Raw genomic sequence first — 20,014 nt, forward strand, 5'->3', positions numbered from 1 at the left:
AATACAAAGAGTAGTGGTGAGCAAACGTGTGTTTCCCCCACATGTGCAGAATCTGATGGATTTTATGAAAATAAATATTCTTAACTCCAGGAAATATGATCTATATGGTTCCTTAAAAGATTTTCCAATACATTGAAAATTCAGTTCCTTATGTTCATTGTATAAAAATCTTAGGCCAGGCGCGGTGGCTCACGCCTGTAATCCCAGCACTTCGGGAGGCCGAGGCGGGCAGATCATGAGGTGAAGAGATCGAGACCATCCTGACCAAAATGGTGAAACTCTGTCTCTACTAAAAATACAAAAATTAGCTGGGTGTGGTGGCGTGTGCCAGTGGTCCCAGCTACTAGGGAGGCTGAGGCAGGAAATCACTTGAACCTGGGAGGCAGAGGTTGCAGTGAGCCAAGATCACGCCACTGAACTCCAGCCTGGCGGCAGAGTGAGACTCCATCTCAAGAGAAAAAAAAAAATACTTAAAATAATGAAAGTTAATGGAATTGTATGTATGAAATTCTATGTCAAATCCTGTAGCAGTTCTTTAATCATCTGGAATCTTAAGGAAAACCCACTGGTGGCTGCAATAAAGGAAAAACATGTAACCTCAACAATTTTATTGGTTTAGATAGGAAATAAAACAATTCATCTGTTTGCTAATTTTTGCTGCTGTCAAAAATAACAGATATCTAATATTATTATCACTGTTATGTCATTTGTTTATCTAGTTTCAGTATTGAGCTTCTTGAGAACAAACACCTTTTTATTTGTTCATGTGACTCCTACATCAGGTGGACAATAGGTGCTCAATGAAACATTCCTTAAGAAAAAGATCACATTAAAAAGTTACAAAAAATAGAGCAAGTTTTTATTTTTATTTTTTAAACTGTAGTTCTCTAGAAAGGAAAACTAATGTGCTAAGCTACTAGATGTCATAATACCTTTTGTGAATTTTGTGCACATTATGGAACATTTCATCAGAAAAAAGATGCTTAGCAATATAAGACAATATTTTGTGCACAATAAGACATTTTATATAGCTCAAATTGATTTTGAATTTTATTTTATATGAACTTCTGATGAATGAATAAATAAAATTTACATATTTCAAGTGTTTTTTAACCATGATTGCTTGCAGATTCTTTTCTCTATGACTGAGAAGATTAAAGTTGATATTTGTTGAATATCTTCTACACATAATTTATAATAACCTTTTACCACCTACATAAAGCAGTAAACTCAGTTATTCTTCTTTCCTGCCTTACCCGTAGAAATAAATTTCCTTGAGGTCCTTTGAAATGTTTCAGAGTCAGAGTTCATTCTAAATATTGGCCTTCTTATAGATTTGTGCCATTTGTTTTATATTCTTTGATCCGTATCCAAATTTGTTAAATTAATATTTAAAATATAAGTTTGCCAGCTTAAAAGCATAGACCCCATTTCTTTTTGATCATAACTGTCTGTAATTGATTGTTCTCCTTGGATATAGCGTATCAACTCTATTTTCTCTTGTTGTGCGCATGTACCCTAAAACTTAAAGTATAATAAAAAAATAAATAAAAAAAGATTGAAAATAATTTCTTGAAGCCTAAGCAGTGGTTCACAATCATTAATGTACATAAAAATCATACAGGATGCCTTTTAAAAGCTATTATCAATTGGGGCTGGAGCTCAGGAAATCTATATTTACCAAGTATCCCAAGTGATTCTGCTGCAGGTAGAGGAAGTCTTGGCTTTGAGAAGTTCCCAGATATCTCCCAACTATAAGTTGGCATCACCTTCATGTGCTGAAAAAGGACGTTTCCTCAAAATTTTGTTATACCTGCACTATCTTAACTATGAGGTTTTATCAGTGCTAATTATAATGATGACTATATTTATAACACTGATATTATATGTATGCAGAATTTTTGATATGCCATCTTATGTAATTCTCATTTTAAATAGTTTAGCATAGAGTGTTAAAATGGGAAATAAGTTATGGCCTATCTCATACAACTCTCCTCCTATTTTAAAAAACCAAGACCAGAGATGTTGAAGTAAGTTTCCCAAAGTTACAAAGCTAAGTAGTCAGTAGAATCAGGACTAAAATCTAAGACTCGTAATTCTTATTGCTACATTTATCTCATCATGCTATATTACTCCCATAGCTGTGGCCTCCTCTAGAGTTCATCTGCTCTTATTGGGGACTTTATCTGTTCATTGTATTTTATCTTTTTAGTAATTCTTTGAAATTGAGATTTTGAAAGATGAAACCTTTTTTAGTAAGGCACAAGACTGGAATTCACTACTTTATTAACAGTATCGTGTTGTATTAATAGTCCTCCTTCTTCCATGGTGACAGTGAGGACCATTCAACCCTGCCAGATTAGAATGCTGAATGACAACATTTAACCCTGCCAAATTAGAATGCTGAGCTTCTATACTTACCAGGCAATAAGGGGGCAGTGCATTTCCACCCTCACTCTCCTACTGGAATTGCATCTGGTGAAGCCACCTAAAGCAGAAAATTTAAATAATTTCCAGTATTTCATAAAATGAAAATCACTCTTCATACCAAGAGACAGGTTTCTTAAACTAAAAAGGAAATGACAGTCAGTAGTTACCAACACATAGATGTCAGAGATATTATAATTATAGGACAAAGGTTTTAGAACAGCCATCATATAACATAATAAAATGAGCAGTTACAAACACACATGAAACAGATGAGAATGTAGAAAGTCTTATCAAACAGAAAATCTAAGCAAAGAAACAGAAGATATAGCATTAGGAGATATACCTAATGCTAAATGACGAGTTAATGGGTGCAGCACAACAATATGGCACATGTATACATATGTAACAAACGTGCATATTGTGCATAAGTACCCTAAAACTTAAAGTATAATAATAATAATAATAATAATAATAATAATAATAAAAGAATACTGAAAAATAAAGTAACCACATGAAAGACTTAGTGTATGGACTCAACAGCAGAATAGAGAGGACGAAGGAAAAGAATCAATGACCTGGAAGATTGACAAATAGAAAATACCCAATCTGAACAACACAAAGATTATAGACTCAATAAACCAACAAAAACAAAGCCAAAACAAAACCTCATGGACTGTGGGACCGTAACAAAATATCTAACATTTGTGTGTCATCTGAGTCCTGGAAAAAGAGAATAAGCACACTTAAAAAACACTCCAAGAATATTAGTTGAAAACTTTCCCGATTTGACAAAGGACATCAACCTATAGATTTAAAATACTGAGTGATCTCCAAACAGGATTAATCCAAGTAACTCCATACCAAGACACATCATATTCAAGCTTCTGAAAACTAAAGACAAAAGAAAAATCTTGAAAGCAACATGAGATAAGCAAGTACTTACCTATAGCAGAGAATGTGAATGGCAGTGTATTTCTCACCAGAAACCATGAAGGCAAGAAGGAAGTTGCATAATACTTTTTGAGTAATGGAAAAAACAAAAGCCTGTCAAATGATCCTATATCCAGAAACATATTCTTCAGAAATTGGAAAGAAATTTTAAAAAATTATTAGATGAATGAAAATTAAGATTGTTTGCCACTACTAGATATCCTAAATGAATGGCTAAAGGAAGTTCTCTAAATGGAAAGGAAACAATACAAAACGGGAACTTGGAGTATAAGGAAGGGAAAAAAAAAAACAAGATGAGCAAACATATGAGTAAATCTTTAGTTTTCTAAATTGTGTTTGATAGTAGAAGAAAAAATACTTTCTGATGTGATTTTAAATCTGATGTGATTTCATATATGGACATATGAAATATGTAAGGCAATTATATTAAACTAGGAAAGTTAAGAGGATGTAAAAAGGGAGGTGAGGTTTCTACACCTCACATGAACTGGAAAAATAATAGCGCTGGGTAACTATGATAAGTTATATAGATAAACTGTGAATCCGACAACAACCATTAACACGTTGTATAATGAGATACACTTAAAAGCACTATAGAGAAATTAAAATGTTATCGTTTTAAAAGCCCATAGAGATGCAATGAAAAGAAAACAGAGAAAGAAAAAAGATAGGTAACAGAAAAGAAAAAGATTAAATAATGTACTTAAGCGCTAACATATCAAAAATCACATTAAATGTAAATGGTCTAACTACACCAGTTAAAATATGTTGTTAGGGTGGATTACAAAACATAATCCAGATACATATCATCTACAAGAAGTTCATTGCAAACATAATGGTATAGGTGATATAGGCAGGCTAAAAATGAAAGAATGAAAAGAGAGTTTTCATGCAACCATTATTCAGAGAAAGCAGTAGTAACTATATTTACATCAGATAAAGTAGACCTCAAGGCAAAGAAAATTACCAGAGACAGAGGAGGGGCATATAGTGATAAAAGGGACCAGTTCCCAAGAAGATATGGTAATCCTAACTGTGTATTACCAAAAAATAGAGCTGCAAAATGAGAAACAAAAACAGATAGAACTAAAAGAGTAAATAGACAAATACGCAATTATAGTCGAAATTTTACTGGCACTTTCCCTCAAATTTATAGAATAATTAGAAAATCATCAAGGATATAGAATTACTCAACATCATCAACCAGTGGGATCTAATGAGCAGTTACAGAGAACCTCACCCAAAAACAACAGAATGTACATTATTTTCAAGTGTTTGAGGAAGATATACCAAATTAAGTCACATCCTGGACCATAAAATAAATCTTGAAAATTTAAAAGAATTCAAATTATTTAACGTTTCTCTGACTATAAGGAAATCAATCTAAAGATCAGTAACAGAAAGCCAGAAAATCTTTAAAAGCTAGGAAATGAAACATCATATTCATAAATATTCCATACATTAAATAGCGATTCACAAATGAATTTTTAATTTTGCGAATTGAATAAAAATGAAGTAGAGCATATCAACATTTGTGTGATATAACTAAAGCAGTGCTAAGAAAGAAATCTGTAACTAATTTAATACATTAGGAAAGAGGAAAGTCTCAAATGAATAATCTATGTTCCCATCTCAAATACACAGAACAACAAAAATATCAAAATAAACCTCAAAGTAAGCAGACGGAAGATAAGATTAATAAGAGAAGAAATTGGTGAAGTGGGAAATACAGAAAATCAATGAAGCAAAGACCTGATTCTTTAAAAGATTATAAAAGTCACAAATTGTATTAATTTGGCAAAGAACAAAAGAGGGAGAAGACACAAGTTACCAATATTTAGAATGAAAACCAACAGATTTCACTACAGACTCTCTGAATATCAAAAGAATAAGAGGATCCTATAAAGAACTTTACACACACAAATTCAAAAATACAAATAAATTGGATCAATTATTTAGGAACAATATTACCACAAATCACTCATTATTAAATAGATTATTTTAATAGCCTGATAACTATAAAGGAAATTAAATTTATAAATTAAAAGTTATTAAGAGATAAATCTCCAGGTGTAGATGGTTTCACTGGAGAATTCTATAAAATGTTTAAACAGGAATTAATGCTATTCTATACAATCCATTCCAGTGAAAAATAAGAGGGACAGAAACACTTTCTACTTCATTTTGTGAAACTAGTATTTCTCTGATACCAAAACCAGACTTAGACAATGAAAAAAAAAACACTAGAGATCTGAATTCCTCAGGAACATAAATGTAAAAATTCCTAAGGAAATATAACCCAGTAATGCATTATATTAGTCAGGGTTCTCTAGATGGATAGAGCTAATATATATATTGGAAGTTTATTAAGGAGTATTAAACTCACACAATCACAAGGTCCCACAATAGGCCCATCTGCAAGCTGAGGAGCAAGGAAGCCAGTCATAGTCCCAAAGCTGAAAAACTTGAAGTCCAATCTTCAAGGGCAGGAAGCATCCAGCACAGGAGAAAGATGTAGGCTGGGAGGTTAAGCCAGTCTAGCCTTTTCACGTTTTTCTGCCTGCTTTATATTCTGGCTGCACCAGCAGCTGATTAAATGGTGCCCATCCAGATTAAAGGTGGGTCTGCCTTTTCCAGCCCACTGACTCAAATGTTAATCTCCTTTGGCAACACCCTCACAGACACACACAGGATCAATACTTTGCATCCTTCAATCCAATAAAGTTGACGCTCAGTAATAACCATCACATGCATTAAAAGAATTATATGCAAAGGTTAAGAGTAGTTTGTCCCAAGGATGCACATTTTGCTCAACATTCAAAAATCCAATGATATAATCAACCACATGGAAAATCTAAAGAAGAAACGTGATAATACCAGTCAGTGCTTTAAAAATAACTTTAAAAGAGAATGAACACACACTCATTGTTTAAAACTCTCAGAAAAATAGGAATAGAAAGAACTTCCTCAATTTGATAAAGAGCATCTAAACAAAATACAGATATTTTACTTTATGGTAAAAAAAAGTATGCTTTCCTCCTAAGACATGGAACTAAGCAAAACTTTTCACTCTCTTGGCTCATATGAAACACAGCCATAGAAGCTCTAGCCATTGCAGCAAGACAAAAAAGCATATAATAAATTTGCAGATTGTAAAAAAAGAAATAAAACTGTGCTTATATGCAGATGGCATGATTGTCTAAGTAGAAAATTTTGAGTCTAAAACAATTTCTGGATTTAATAAATGAGTTTAGCCAGGTGGCAGAATACATAATTAACATACATGGATCAATTGTATTGCTGTATACTAGTAGTGAACATATGGATACAGAAATTTACAATTGCTAAAAGAAGTGGAATACATAGGTATAATTCTAAACTAAGAAGTGAAATTTGTATGCTGAAAATTCATGTGCAACAAATTGCTGACAAAAGAAATGATAGAATCTACAAATAAATGGAGAGATACTATTTTCAGTTCTTCATACTGATGTATAGATTTAACACAATTCCTGTCAAAATTATAGCAAGGTTGTTTGTAGATATAGACAAGACAAGATTATTCTAAACTTTATATGGAAAAGCAGAGGAACTGGAATCACTAAAACAATTTCAAAAAAAGAGCAGTGAAGTGAAAGTAATTCATCTACCCTGTTTCAAGACTTATTAGATACCTTTACTAATGAAGACTTTAGTTTTGGTGGAGGGATAGACAATAGGTCAGTGGAAGAGCGAACATATAAATTAACACACAGAAATATGCCCAGCTAATGTTTGTCAGTGCTGCAAAAGCAGTGCAATAGGGGAAAGAAGGTTTTGTTTTGTTTTGTTTTGTTTTGTTTTGTTTTGTTTTTTCAGACAGTGCTGGTGCAATTGGACTTTCATAGGCAAATAAAATGCACCTTGACCTAAACCTCACACTCTATCTAAAAATTAACTGAAAATTCATCATGGACTTAGATATAAAAATACAACTATAAAACATTTAGAAAAAAAACACGTGGGAAATCTTCAGGATGTAGGGCTAGGAAAAGAGTTCTTAGAATTGACATCCATAGCAGGATTTAAAATGGGGGAAAATGATATATTGAACTTTTGAAAACATTTTTCTATGTATAAGTGCTTTGTTCCATGTCTTAGGAAAGCATTCTTTTTTTATCATAAAGTAAAATATCTGTATTTTGTTTAGATGCTCTTTATCAAATTAGGGATGAAAAGACAGGGAGAAAGTATTAGCAAACCACATATCAGACAAATAACTAGTAAAAAATCATTCAACACTCAACAATATGAAAACAATGAAATTAGAACATGAACAAAAGACAACAAGATGCATTTCATTGAAGAGGATATACAGATGGAAAGTAAGCACGTGAAAAGATGTTAAACATTGGTGTCCATTAGGGAAATGCAAATTAAAATCAAAATAAGATATTACTACAGAATTATCAGACAGGCTACAATAAAATCACCAAATGCTGGTAAGAATGGGGAAAAAGTACATCATTCACACATAGCTGATGGAGATATAAAATGGTATGGCCATTCAGGAAAAACAGTTTGGCAGTTTTATAAGAAACTAAACATGCAGCTGTCCTATGAAATACTTGGACATTTATCCCAGAGAAATCAAAACTTAAAATGTTCACGCAAAAACCTATACACAAATATTTATAGAAGCTTATTCATAATAGCCCAAAACTACAAGCCACCCAGAAAATGTGTGAAGGGACATTACTTAGCAATAAAAAGGCATGAACTATTAGACACACAACAATGTGGATGACTCTCCAGAGATTAAGGAATGCAAAAAGTCTATCTCAAAAGCCTGTGTACTCTATGATTCCATTTCTATAACATTCTTAAAATAGCAAAATTAAGGAAATGGAGAACAATTAGTGATTGCCAGAGGTTAAGGAGATGGTGAGGGCAGGCTAGAAGAGGATGTGCTTATAAAACAGCAAGATGAAGGACTCTTGTCGTAATCAAATTATTCTGTATTCTGACTATATTATTAATATCCTGATTGCAATTGGTACTATAGTTTTGCAATATATTATCATTAGAATAACCTGGACAAAGGATACACAAGATCTCTCTGTATTATTTCTCACAGCTGAGTGTAAATCTAAATTATCTGAAAATAAAGTTTACTTTAAATATCTGAAAAATAAAGTATGGCCTATTTGGACCAAACCTTTTGTCTTATTTTAAGTAAATGCAGGCCAAAAAGAATTAGTTTCTTTCCTAGAGTGACAAGCTAGATAGAAACAGAATTTGAACTTAGAGGAAGGCTTACCTTAGCATACTACAAAACTAGAACAGAGAATTTATTGTGATATGGTTGATTTTTATTATAAATTAAATATAATTGCTGTCAACTGTTTAACCATTATCTTGATTTTCTTTATTTTTCACAATTTCATTTCCAAATGTTAATAAATATACCTTATTTGCTGAATGCTGCTTTTAATATAATTTAAAGAGTAGCCCCAATAAACAAATGAAATTATCACACACACATTTTTTAATGATGTGAAAGGAACTGTAAAATAAGGCAAAGTTTAAAACTTCATTTTTACATCTTAATTAATTCTCCGTAAAAAGGGTTCATTGTCAAAAGAATCATACATTATTAGTACTAGAAGGAATCACTGCATCCAGTCGTTTTACAAGGTCTGTTTGTGAGAAGGTGTTTACTGCATATTCTTATTATAGCCATATTTCACATTTGCTTTGTGTTAATAATTTTTGAATCACATTTATCAAAATAAAAAAGTAATGTTTTTTTATTTCATTACATGATTGAGGGAGAGCTAATTTCTTAGATTAGCCATCCAACTTAATGTAATTAGTTTAAAATTAGAATCTGGAAGCTTATTGTTGCTGAGTATTTCCTGCCAATACCAATTTTCATGTCTCCATTTCATGAAATACTATAATTTACATATCAAGTCCCTGAGTTTAAAAACTCTGAAGAATTGGCTTATTATGACAACAAGCAGGAGTGACCAGCTGTAAACTAGAAAACTAATTTTTTAGTTAATTTGTCTGAGGTTCTTTTGTATGTGATTTTTTAAGACAAACTTTCTTTTATTTGAACAAATTTATGGAGTAGATGTGAAACATTGTTACATGGATATAATATGTAGTGATCAAGTCAAGGCATTTAGGGAGGGCATCACCTGAGTACAATACATTTATATTAACTATAGTCACCTTACTCTACTATCAAACATTGAATTTATTCCTTCTCTCTAACTGTATGTTTGTACCCATTAACCCACTTCTCTTCATCCTCCTTTCCCCATTTATTCTTCTCAGGCTCTGTTATCCATCTTTCTACTCTCTACCTCCATGTGATGAAATACTTTACTTTCACATGTAAATAAGAACATGCAATATTTGTCTTTTTGTGCTTTATTTATTTCACTTAAGATAATGACCTCCAGTTCCATCCATGTTGCTGCAAATGACATGATATCATTACTTTTATGGCCAAATAATATTTCATTATGCATATATACACCACATTTTCTTCATCCATTTATCCATTGGCGGACATTTAGGTTGATTCCATATGTTTGCTATTGTGAATAGTGCTGAAATAAACATCTCAGTGCAGGAATCCCTTTGATATATTGATTTCTTTTCATTTGGGTGGATACCCAGTAGTGGAGCTGCTAGATCAAATGATAAGTATATTTGCAGGGTTTTTTTTTGAAATCTTCTTACTGTTTTCCATAGTAGCTTTAGTAGTTTACATTTCCACCAACAGTGCATAAAAGTTCCTTTTTCTCCACATCCTCGCCAACCTCTGTTATCTTTTGTCTTTTTGACAATAGCCATTCTGACTGGGGTAAGATGATAACATTGTGGTTTTGATTTGCATTCCGTGATGATTATAATATTGAGCATGTTTTAATATACTTGCTGGCTGAATGTGTGTCTTCCTCCGGGAAATGTCTATTCATGTTCTTTCCCATTTTTTTTTAAATGGGAACTTTTTTTTTCTAAGTTGTTTGAGTTCCTTGTATATTCTGGAAGTTAGTCCTCTGTCAGATGAATAATCCGAAAATATTTTCTCCAATTCAAAAGTTGTTTCTTCATTCTGTTGATTATTTATTTTTCTGTGTAGATGCTTTTTAGTGTAATTAAGTACCATTTGTCCATTTTTGTTTGTGTTGCCAGTACTTTTGAGATCTTAGTCATAAATTCTCTGCCTAGCCCAATGTTCAGTAGTTTTCCTTAGATTTTCTTTTAATATTTTTACAGTTCCAGATATTACATTTAAGTTTTTAGGCCACTTTGAGTTGATTTTTATATATGGTGATAGGGGTCCAGTTTCATTCTATTCAATTCAATTTTCCCAGCACCATTAATTGAAGAGGATGTTCTTTCTCCAGTGTAAGTTCTTTTTGGCTTTGTCAAACCTCAGTTGACTGTAAATAAGTGGTTTTATTTCTGAGTTCTTTATTCTATTCCATTAGTCTGTGTGTCTGTTTTTATACCAATACCATACTGCTTTGGTTACTGTTACCTTGTATATTTTGAAGTCGGGTAATGTGATGCCTCCAGCTTGGCTCTTTTTGCTCATAATTGCTTTAAGTTTGCCGTTTCTTATTCTGTGATGAATGATGTCAGTATTTTGATAGGCATTGCATTGAATCTGCAGGTTGCTTTGGATGGTAGTCATTTAAATGATATTATTTCTTATGATCCATGAACATAGGATATTTTTCTATTTGTTTGTGTCATTGACTATTTCTTTTATCAGTCAATAAATAGTTCTCTCCTTATAGAGAACTTTTACCTCCTTGGTTAAATTTATTCATATATATATATTTATTCCTATATATGTATATACATATATGTGTTTATCTTTCTCTCTCTATATATATATGTATATATATGCATGTGTATACATATTGTGCTATTGTAAATGAGATTGCCTTCTTGCTTTCCTTCTCAGCTACATCATTGGTATACAGAAATGCTCCTGATTTTTGTACATTAATTTTGTATCCTCCATCTTACTAAATTCATTTATCAAATCTAAGAGTTTTTTTATGGAGCAATTAGGTTTTTCTAGATATAAGATCATATCAGCAAAGAGGGATAATTTGACTTCCTGTTTTCCAATTTGGATGCTTTTATTTCTTTCTTGTTTGATTGCCCTGGGTGGACTTCCAGTACCGTGTTGAATAGGAGTGATGAAGGTGGGCATTCTTGTCTTGTTCCAGTTCGTAGAGGAAAGGCTTTCAACATTTCCTCCTTCAGTGTGACATTAAGTGTGGATTTGTTATTTTATGGTATGTTTCTTCTGTGCCTAGTTTGTTGAGAGATTGTTATCATGAAGGAATGTTGAACTTTATCAAATTCTTTTTCTGTGTCTATTGAGATTATTATTTTTTGTCCTTCATTCCATTAATTTGAGTTACCACCTTTACTGATTTGTATATGTTGAACCATCCACGCATCTCTGGTATAAATCCCACTCAATCATGGTGTATTATATTTTTGTGTGCTGTTGAGTTAGCTAGCATTTTGTGGAGGATTTTGTGTCTATGTTCATCAGGAATATTGACCAGTAGTTTTGTTTTTGTTGTTGTTGTATCCTTATCTGGTTTTGTTATCAAGGTGATCTTGGCCTTATAGAATGAGTTAAGAAGAACCCTGTTCTTCAATGTTTTGGAATAGTTTCAGGATTGGTATTAGTTCTTTGCATATTTGGTAGAATTTTATTGTGAATCCATCTAGTCCCGAGCTTTTCTTTGTTGAGACAGTTTTTATTACTGATTCAATATTGCTACTCATATTGGCCTGCCAGGTTTTCTATTTCTTCCTGATTCACTTTTGTTAGGTTGCATGTTTCCAGAAACTTACCCATTTACTCTAGATTGTTCAGATTGTTCAGTTTGTCAGCATATAGTTTTTATAATAGTCTTTGGGGATCTTTGTATTTCTGTGATCAGTTGTTACATTTCCTTTTTCATTCTGATTTAGTTTATTTGGATATTCTCTCTTCTTGGTTAGTCTACTTAATGATTTCTCAGTTTTACTTATTTCAAAGAACCAATTTTTTGTTTGTTTGATCTTGTGTATTTTTTTAGTCTCTATTTCATTTAGTTCTGCTCTGATCTTTTTTATTTATTTTATAATGTTAATTTTGGGTTGGTTTGTTCTTACTTTCCTAGTTCCTTAAGGTATATTGTTAAGTTGTCAACATGTTATCTTTCTACAGGAATTTTTTGATACAGGAATTTATTGCTATAAACGTTCCTCTTAGCACTGCTTTTACTGTGTCTCACATGTTTTAGTTTATGTTTCCATTTGTTTCAAGAATTTTTTTTTATTTCCATCTTAATTTCTTTGTCAACCCAAAGGTCATTCAGGAGCATGTTGTTTAATTTTCATGTATTTGTATATTTTCCAAAGTTCTTATTAGTATTGATTTATTTTTATTCCATTGTGGTCTGAGGGGATAGTAGAAATTATTATCTTTTTTTTTTTCTAATTTGTTGAGACTTGTTTTGTGGCCTAATATATGGCCTATACTGGGGAATGTTCTATGCGCTAATGAAAAGAATGTATCTTCTGCAGTTTTTGGATAGAATATTCTATAAATGTGTATTAGGTCAATTTGGTCTGTAGCACAGTTTAAATTTGGGGGTTTTGTTATCTGTCTAGATGATCTATCTAGTACTGACAATGGGGTTTTGGGCTCCCCCACTATTATTGTATTGCAGTCTATCTCTTTAGATCTAGAAATATTTACTTTATGGATCTTTGTGCTCAAATATTGGGTGCATATATACTTAGATTTTTTAAAATTGTTATATTGTCTTACTGGATATATTCCTTTATCATTATATAATGACCTTTTCCATCTTTTTAGAACTGTTTTTGGCTTAAAGCCTATTTTATCTAAGTACAGCTATTTCTGCCTGCTTTTGGTTTTCATCTGTGTAGAATATCTTTTTCTGTCTCTTTACTTTTAGTCTATATGTGCCTATACTGGTAAGGTGAGTTTCTAGAAGGGAGCATATATTTGGATCATTTAAAAAATCAATTCATTCATACTGTATATTTATGTAGAAAACTTAATCCATTTACAGTCTGTGTTATTATTGCTAGGTAAGGCTTTGTTCCTGTCATACTGTTAATTGTTTTCTGGTTGTTTTATATATGACTTTCTTCTGTTATTGTTCATCTTTGTTGTTTTGGTAGATGTCTGTAGTGGTACACTTTGAGTCTTTTATCTTTTTCCCTTGTGTTATTTCTTTACCAATGAGTTTTATACTTTCTTGTGTTTTCCTGATGGTAAATCTTGTCCATTTGTTTCCAGGTTTAAGACTTCCTTGAACAATTCATATAAGACCAGTCTAGTGGTAACAAATTCCCTCAGTATTTACTTGTCTGAGAAAGACTTTATTTCTTCTTCATTTAGAAAGGAGAATATTACTGGATGTCATGTTCTTGTTTTTTTCTTTTAGCACTTTGAATATTTTAGCCCATTCTCTTCTAGTCTGTAAATGCTTTTGCTGAGAAATTCATTGTTAGGCTGATACAATTTCCTTTACAGGTGACTAGACGCTTTCCTCTTGCTGTTTTTATAATTCTTTATCTTTGACTTTAGATAGTCTGAGTATAATGTGCGATGGTGACTGCCTTTTCGTTTTGTATCTGCTTAGGGATCATTGATCTTTCAGTAAGTGGATATTTATATCTCCTGCTAGACTTAGAGAGTTTTCATCTAGGCTGGGTGTGGTGGCTTATACCTGTAATCTCAGCACTTTGGAAGGCCAGGAAAGGTGGATAATGAGGTCAGGAGTTTGAGACCAGCCTGGCCAATATGATGAAACCCCATCTCTACTAAAAATACAAAAATTAGCCAGGCCTGGTGGCACACACCTGTAATCCCAGCTACTTGGGAGGCTGAGGCAGAAGAATTGCTTGAACCCGGGACACAGAGGTTGCAGTGAGCTAAGATTGCACCACTGCAGCCCATCCTGGGCGACAGAGTGAGACTCTGTCTCAAAAAAAAAAAAAAAGAAAAAGAAAAAAAAGGAAGGTTTTCATTGATTATTTCATGAAATGGGTTTTCTAATCCTTTTATGCTTTCTTCACCCTTGGGAACACTGATAATTTGAATTTTCAGTAATTTTAAGGTGTCATAAATGTCGTGAAGGCTTTCCTCATTCTTTTCTATTATTTTTATCTTTATATTTGTCTGACTGAATTATTTCAAAAGGTCTGTCTTTAAAGATTTGAGATTTTTTTTTCTTCCACTTGATCTAGTCTATTATCGAAGATATCATTGTGTTACTCCTCAATGAGTCCTTAACTTCTAGAATTTTTCTTTTGTTCTTCTAAAACATATCTGTCTCTTCAGTATTTTTCTCATTCATATACTGATTTTTCTGATTTCTTTTTATTGTTTTTCAGATTTCTTTTGTATTTCACTGAGCTTCTTTCAAATCAGTATCTTCAATTCTTTATCTGGGATTTTGGGAATTTCTTTTTTATTAAGATCTACTGGAGATCTTAATTTACTGGAGAATTATTATGTTTCTTTCAAGGTGTCATATTTGTTTGATTTTTTGTTTCCTGTGTCCTTATGTTGATATCTGCACATTTGTATAAAAGTCACTTCTTCCTGTTTTTGAATTTACTTTTTGTGGGGAGGATGTTGCTAAACCACTCATTAGAAATCTGCCACCACGTTGCTGGGCACGGTGGCTCACGTGTGTAATCCCAGCACTTTGGGAGGCCGAAGCGGGTGGATCGTGAGGTCAGGAGATCGAGACCACGGTGAAACCCCGTCTCTACTAAAAAAGACAAAAAATTAGCCATGTGTGGTGGCGGGCGCCTGTAGTCCCAGCTACTCAGGAGGCTGAGGCAGGAGAATGGTGTGAACCTGGGAGGTGGAGCTTGCAGCGAGCCTAGATCGTGCCACTGCACTCCAGCCTGGGTGACAGAGCGAGACTCCATCTCAAAAAAAAAAAAAAAAAAAAAAGAAAAGAAATCTACCACCACGTTCCAATCACCTACCACCAGGCTCCATCTCCAACATTGGAGATTACAGTTTGACATGCAATTTGATAGGAACACAGATCCAAAACATATCTTTCTGCATCTGGTCCCCCAAATCTCATATCCTTCTCACATTGCAAAATACAATCATACCTTTCCAGCAGTCCCCAAAGTCTTAACTTGTTTTGGCATTAACCCAAAAGTCCAAAGTCCAAAATCTCATCTGAGACAAGGGAAGTCCCTTTCACTTATGAGACTGCAAAATCCAAAGCAAGTTAATTAATTCCAACATACAGTGGGAGTACAAGTACTGGGTAAACATTCCCATTCCAAAAGGGAGAAATTGGCCAAAAGAAAGGAGATACAGGCCTCACGCAATCCCAAAATCCAGCAGGGCAGTCATTACATTTTAAAGCTCCAAAAGAATCTTCTTTGACTCCATGTCCCATATCCAGGGCACACTGGTTTGAGAGGTGGGCTCCCAAGGTCTTGGGCACCTCTGCCCCTGTGGCTTTGCCATTAAGGTTCAGCCCTAATGGCTACTCTCACGTGCTGGCGTTAAGTGCTTGTGGCTTTTCAGGCACAGGGTGCAAACTCTCAGTGGATCCACCATTCTGGGGTCTGGAAAATGGTGGCCCTTTTCTCACAGCTTCACTAGGCAGTCCCCCAATGGGGAGTCTGTGTGGGGTGTCTAATGAGGGCTCCAATCTTGCAGCAAGGCTCGCTTCTTACATTCTGTGTATCTGCAGGCTTAACACCATGTGGAAACTGCCAAAGCTTATGACTTGCACCCTCTGAAGCAATGACCTGCGCTGTACCTGGGCCTCTTTGAGCCATAGTTGGAAATGGTGTGGCTGGGAAGCAGGGAGTAGTGTTGTGAAGCTGTTCAGGGCAGTGGGGCCGTGGGCCTGGCCCATGAAACCATTCTTCCCTCCTAGGAAGCCTGCAATGGGAGGGTATGCTGCAAAGGTCTCTGAAATTACTTCAGGGCCTTTCCCCCATTGTCTTGGCTGTTAGTGCTTGGCTCCTTTTCACTTGTGAAAATTTCTGCAGCCTGCTTGAATTCCTCCCCTGAAAATGGGCTCCTCTTTTCTACCACATGGCCAGTGATATGGTTTGGCTCTGTGTCCCCACCTAAATCTCATCTTGAATTGTACTCCCATAATACCCATATGTTGTGGACGGAACCCAGTGGGAGATCATTTGAATCATGGGGGCAGTTTCCCCCGTACTATTCTCGTGGTAGTGAATAAGTCTCATGAGATCTGATGGTTTTATCAGGGGTTTCTGCTTTTGCTTCTTTCTCATTTTCTCTTGCCACTGCCATGTAAGAAGTGCTTTTCACCTCCTGCCATGATTCTCAGGCCTCCACAGCCATGGGGAACTGTAAGTCCAATTAAACCTCTTTTTCTTCCCAGTCTCAGGTATGTCTTTATCAGCACCATGAAAACAGACTAATAGGGTAAATTGGTACCAGTAGAGTGCGGTGTTGCTGAAAACATACCCAAAAATGTGGAAGTGGCTTTGGAACTGGGTAACAGGCAGAGGTTGGAACAGTTTGGAGGGCTCAGAAGAAGACAGGGAAATGTGGGAAAGTTTAGGACTTCCTGGAGGCTTGTTGAATGGCTTTGACCAAAAGCCTGAATGTGATATGGACAATAAGGTCCAGGTTGAGGTGGTCTCAGATGGAGATGAGGAACTTATTGGGAACTTAAGCAGAGGTAACTCTTGTTATGTTTTAACAAAGAGACTGGCAGCATTTTGCTCCTGCACTAGAGATTTGTGGAAGTTTGAACTTGAGAGAGATAATTTAGGGTATCTGGCAGAAGAAATTTCTAAGCACCAAAGCATTCAAGAAGTGACTTGGGTGCTGTTAAAGGCATTCAGTTTTATAAGGGAAGCAGAGCATAAAAGTTCAGAAAATGTGCAGCCTGACAATGTGATAGAAAAGAAAAACCCATTTTTTGAGGAGAAATTCAAGAGCAGCTACAGAAATTTGCATAGGTAATGAGGAGCCAAATGTTAATCCCCAAGACAATGGGGAAAATGTCTCCAGGGCATGTCAGAGGTCTTAACAGCAGTCCCTCCCATCACAGGCCCTGAGGCCTAGGAGAAAATGGTTTTCTGGGCCTGGCCCAGGGTCCCTGTGCTGTGTGTACCCTAGGGAGTTGGTGCCCTGCATCCCAGTTACTCCAGCCATGGCTAAAATGGGCCAGGGTAGAGCTCAGGCTATGGCTTCAGAGAGTGCAAGCCCCAAGCCTTGGCAGCATCCACGTCGTTTTGGACCTCCACAGAAGTCAATAATTGGGGTTTGAGAACCTCTACCTAGATTTCAGAAGATGTATGGAAACTCCTGGATGCCCAGGCAGAACTATGCCGCAGGGGTGGGGCACTCATGGAGAACCTCTGCTAGGGCAGTGCAGAAGGGAAATGTGGGGTCAGAGCCCCCATACAGAGTCCCCACTGGGGCACTGCCTAGGGGAGCTGTGAGAAGAGGCCCACTTGCTTTTGATTTTACAGGCTCATAGGCAGAAGAGACTAGCCTTGTCTCAGATGAGACTTTGAACTGTGGACTTTTGGGTTAATGCTTAACTGAGTTAAGGCTTTGGGGGACTGTTGGAAAGGCATGATTGGCTTTGAAATGTGAGGACATGAGATTTGGAGAGGCCAGGGGTGGAATGATATGGTTTGGCTCTGTGTCCCCACCCAAATCTTATCTTGAATTGCAGCTCCCATAATTGCCACATTTTGTGGAAGGGACCTGGTGGAGATAATTTAAATCATCAGGGCGGTTTCCCACATGCTGTTCTCATGGTAGTGAATAAGTCTCATGAGATCTGATAGTTTTATCAGGGGTTTTCACTTTTGCATCTTCCTCATTTTGTCTGGTCACTGCCACGTAAGAAGTGCCTTTTGCTTCCTGCCATGATTCTGAGGCCTCCCCAGCCATGTTGAACTGTAAGTCGTATTAAACCTCTTTTTCTTCCCAGTCTTGGATATGTCTTTATCAGCAGCGTGAAAGTGGACTAATACAGCGAGGCTGCAAATTTTCTAAACTTTTATTCTGTACTTTCCCTTTAAATGTAAGTTCCAACCTTAGGTAATTTCTTTGCTTATGCATATGAGTATAGCTTGTTAGAAGCAGCCAGATGAAACCTTGAATGCTTTGTTGCTTAGAAATTTCTTCCTCCAGATACCCTAAATCATCATTCTCAAGTTCAAAGTTCCATCTAGGGCAGGGGCACAATGCAGCTAAGTTATTTGCTAAGGCATAACAAAAGTGACCTTCCTCCAGTTCCCAATAAGTTCATCATTTATATCTCAGACCTCCTCACATTGGACTTCACTGTCTACATCACTACTGGCATTTTGGTCATAACCATTTAACCAGTCTCTAGCAAATTCCAAACTTTCCCTCATTTTCCCATCTTCTGAGCCCTTTAAAGTCTTCCAGCCTCTGCCTGTTACCCAGTTCCAAAGTCACTTCCACATTTTCAGGTAGTTTTATAGCAATGCCCCAGTCCTCAGTACCAGTTTTCTGTATTAGTATGTTCTCACATTGCTATAAAGATATACCTAAGACTGGGTAATTTATAAAGAGAGAAGTTTAATTGGTTCACAATTCTACAGGCTGTACAGGAAGCATGATGCTGGCCTCTACACTGCTTCTGCTGATACCTCAAGAAACACAATCATGACAGAAGGCAAAGCAGGTGCAGCCATGGCTTACATGGCAGGAGCAGGATGGAGGGTAATGAGGAGGTGCTCCATACTTTTAAGTGACCAGATCTCATGAGAACCTACTCACTAATTTGAGAACCTACTCACTATTATGAGAACAGCACCAAACAGATGGTGCTAAACCATTTATGAGAAATTCACCCCCATGACCCAATCACCTCCCACCAGGTCCCACCTCTAATACTGGAGATTACAATTTGATATGAGATTTTATGGGGACACAGGTCCAAACCATATCAGCTATAAACAGCATTAGTGAGATCTGCCATTTCCTTGGAGGGTTAGTATGCAGATATTAGGGGAGGTTGTGGTGAATTTGTGCTGGGGACTGGGACGTTAAGCATGTCACTGTTTAAGCCCCAGTCGTGGCAACAGTGGGCTGATCATGCCTATCTTTATTCCCTAGGCTGATATATGCTGGCAGTGGTATTGGTGGTTACCAGTGGACCAATTCTTGGGCTTCTAGTTGGCTTGCTTGGATGCCAGTCATGGCCACAGTGGACTGAGCAGGTGGACAAGTTCTTGGTCCCCTAAGCAGGCACTGTGGTATGGGTTATGGTAGTATCAGTGACAGGAAAATTATCTGCATCCCAGGTACTGTATGTTGATGTGGGCAGTGGCTATGATGGGCTGGGTGAGCCAGTCTTCAGGCCCTCAGGTGCCAGTTAAGGTAGTAGCAGCCAGGAGTTTAGAGTTTAGGGCCAACCTCATGCCTCTGGGAGGTGCACTCAAGTGCCCAATGTGGTGGATTGGGTTGGGTAATCCACATGATCCTGGGCTAAGTCCTGGGGTCTGTGCTGGGCAGGCTTGTGCTCAGATCTCCCAGTGGTGACAGTAGTCACTAGCTGTAGTGGGC

At 35.8% G+C, this 20,014-nt stretch overlaps 1 protein-coding gene across 33 annotated transcripts in view; it reads left to right on the forward strand.

The window, feature by feature from the left end:
* GULP1 (GULP PTB domain containing engulfment adaptor 1) overlaps window positions 1–20,014 on the forward strand; it is a 304,220-nt gene that overhangs the window by 250,382 nt on the left and 33,824 nt on the right. The gene's annotated exons all lie outside the window — the stretch shown is intronic.

The sequence above is a fragment of the Gorilla gorilla genome, chromosome 11 (genome assembly GCF_029281585.2).
Source record: "Gorilla gorilla gorilla isolate KB3781 chromosome 11, NHGRI_mGorGor1-v2.1_pri, whole genome shotgun sequence".
Classification (NCBI taxonomy): Eukaryota; Metazoa; Chordata; class Mammalia; order Primates; family Hominidae; genus Gorilla; species Gorilla gorilla.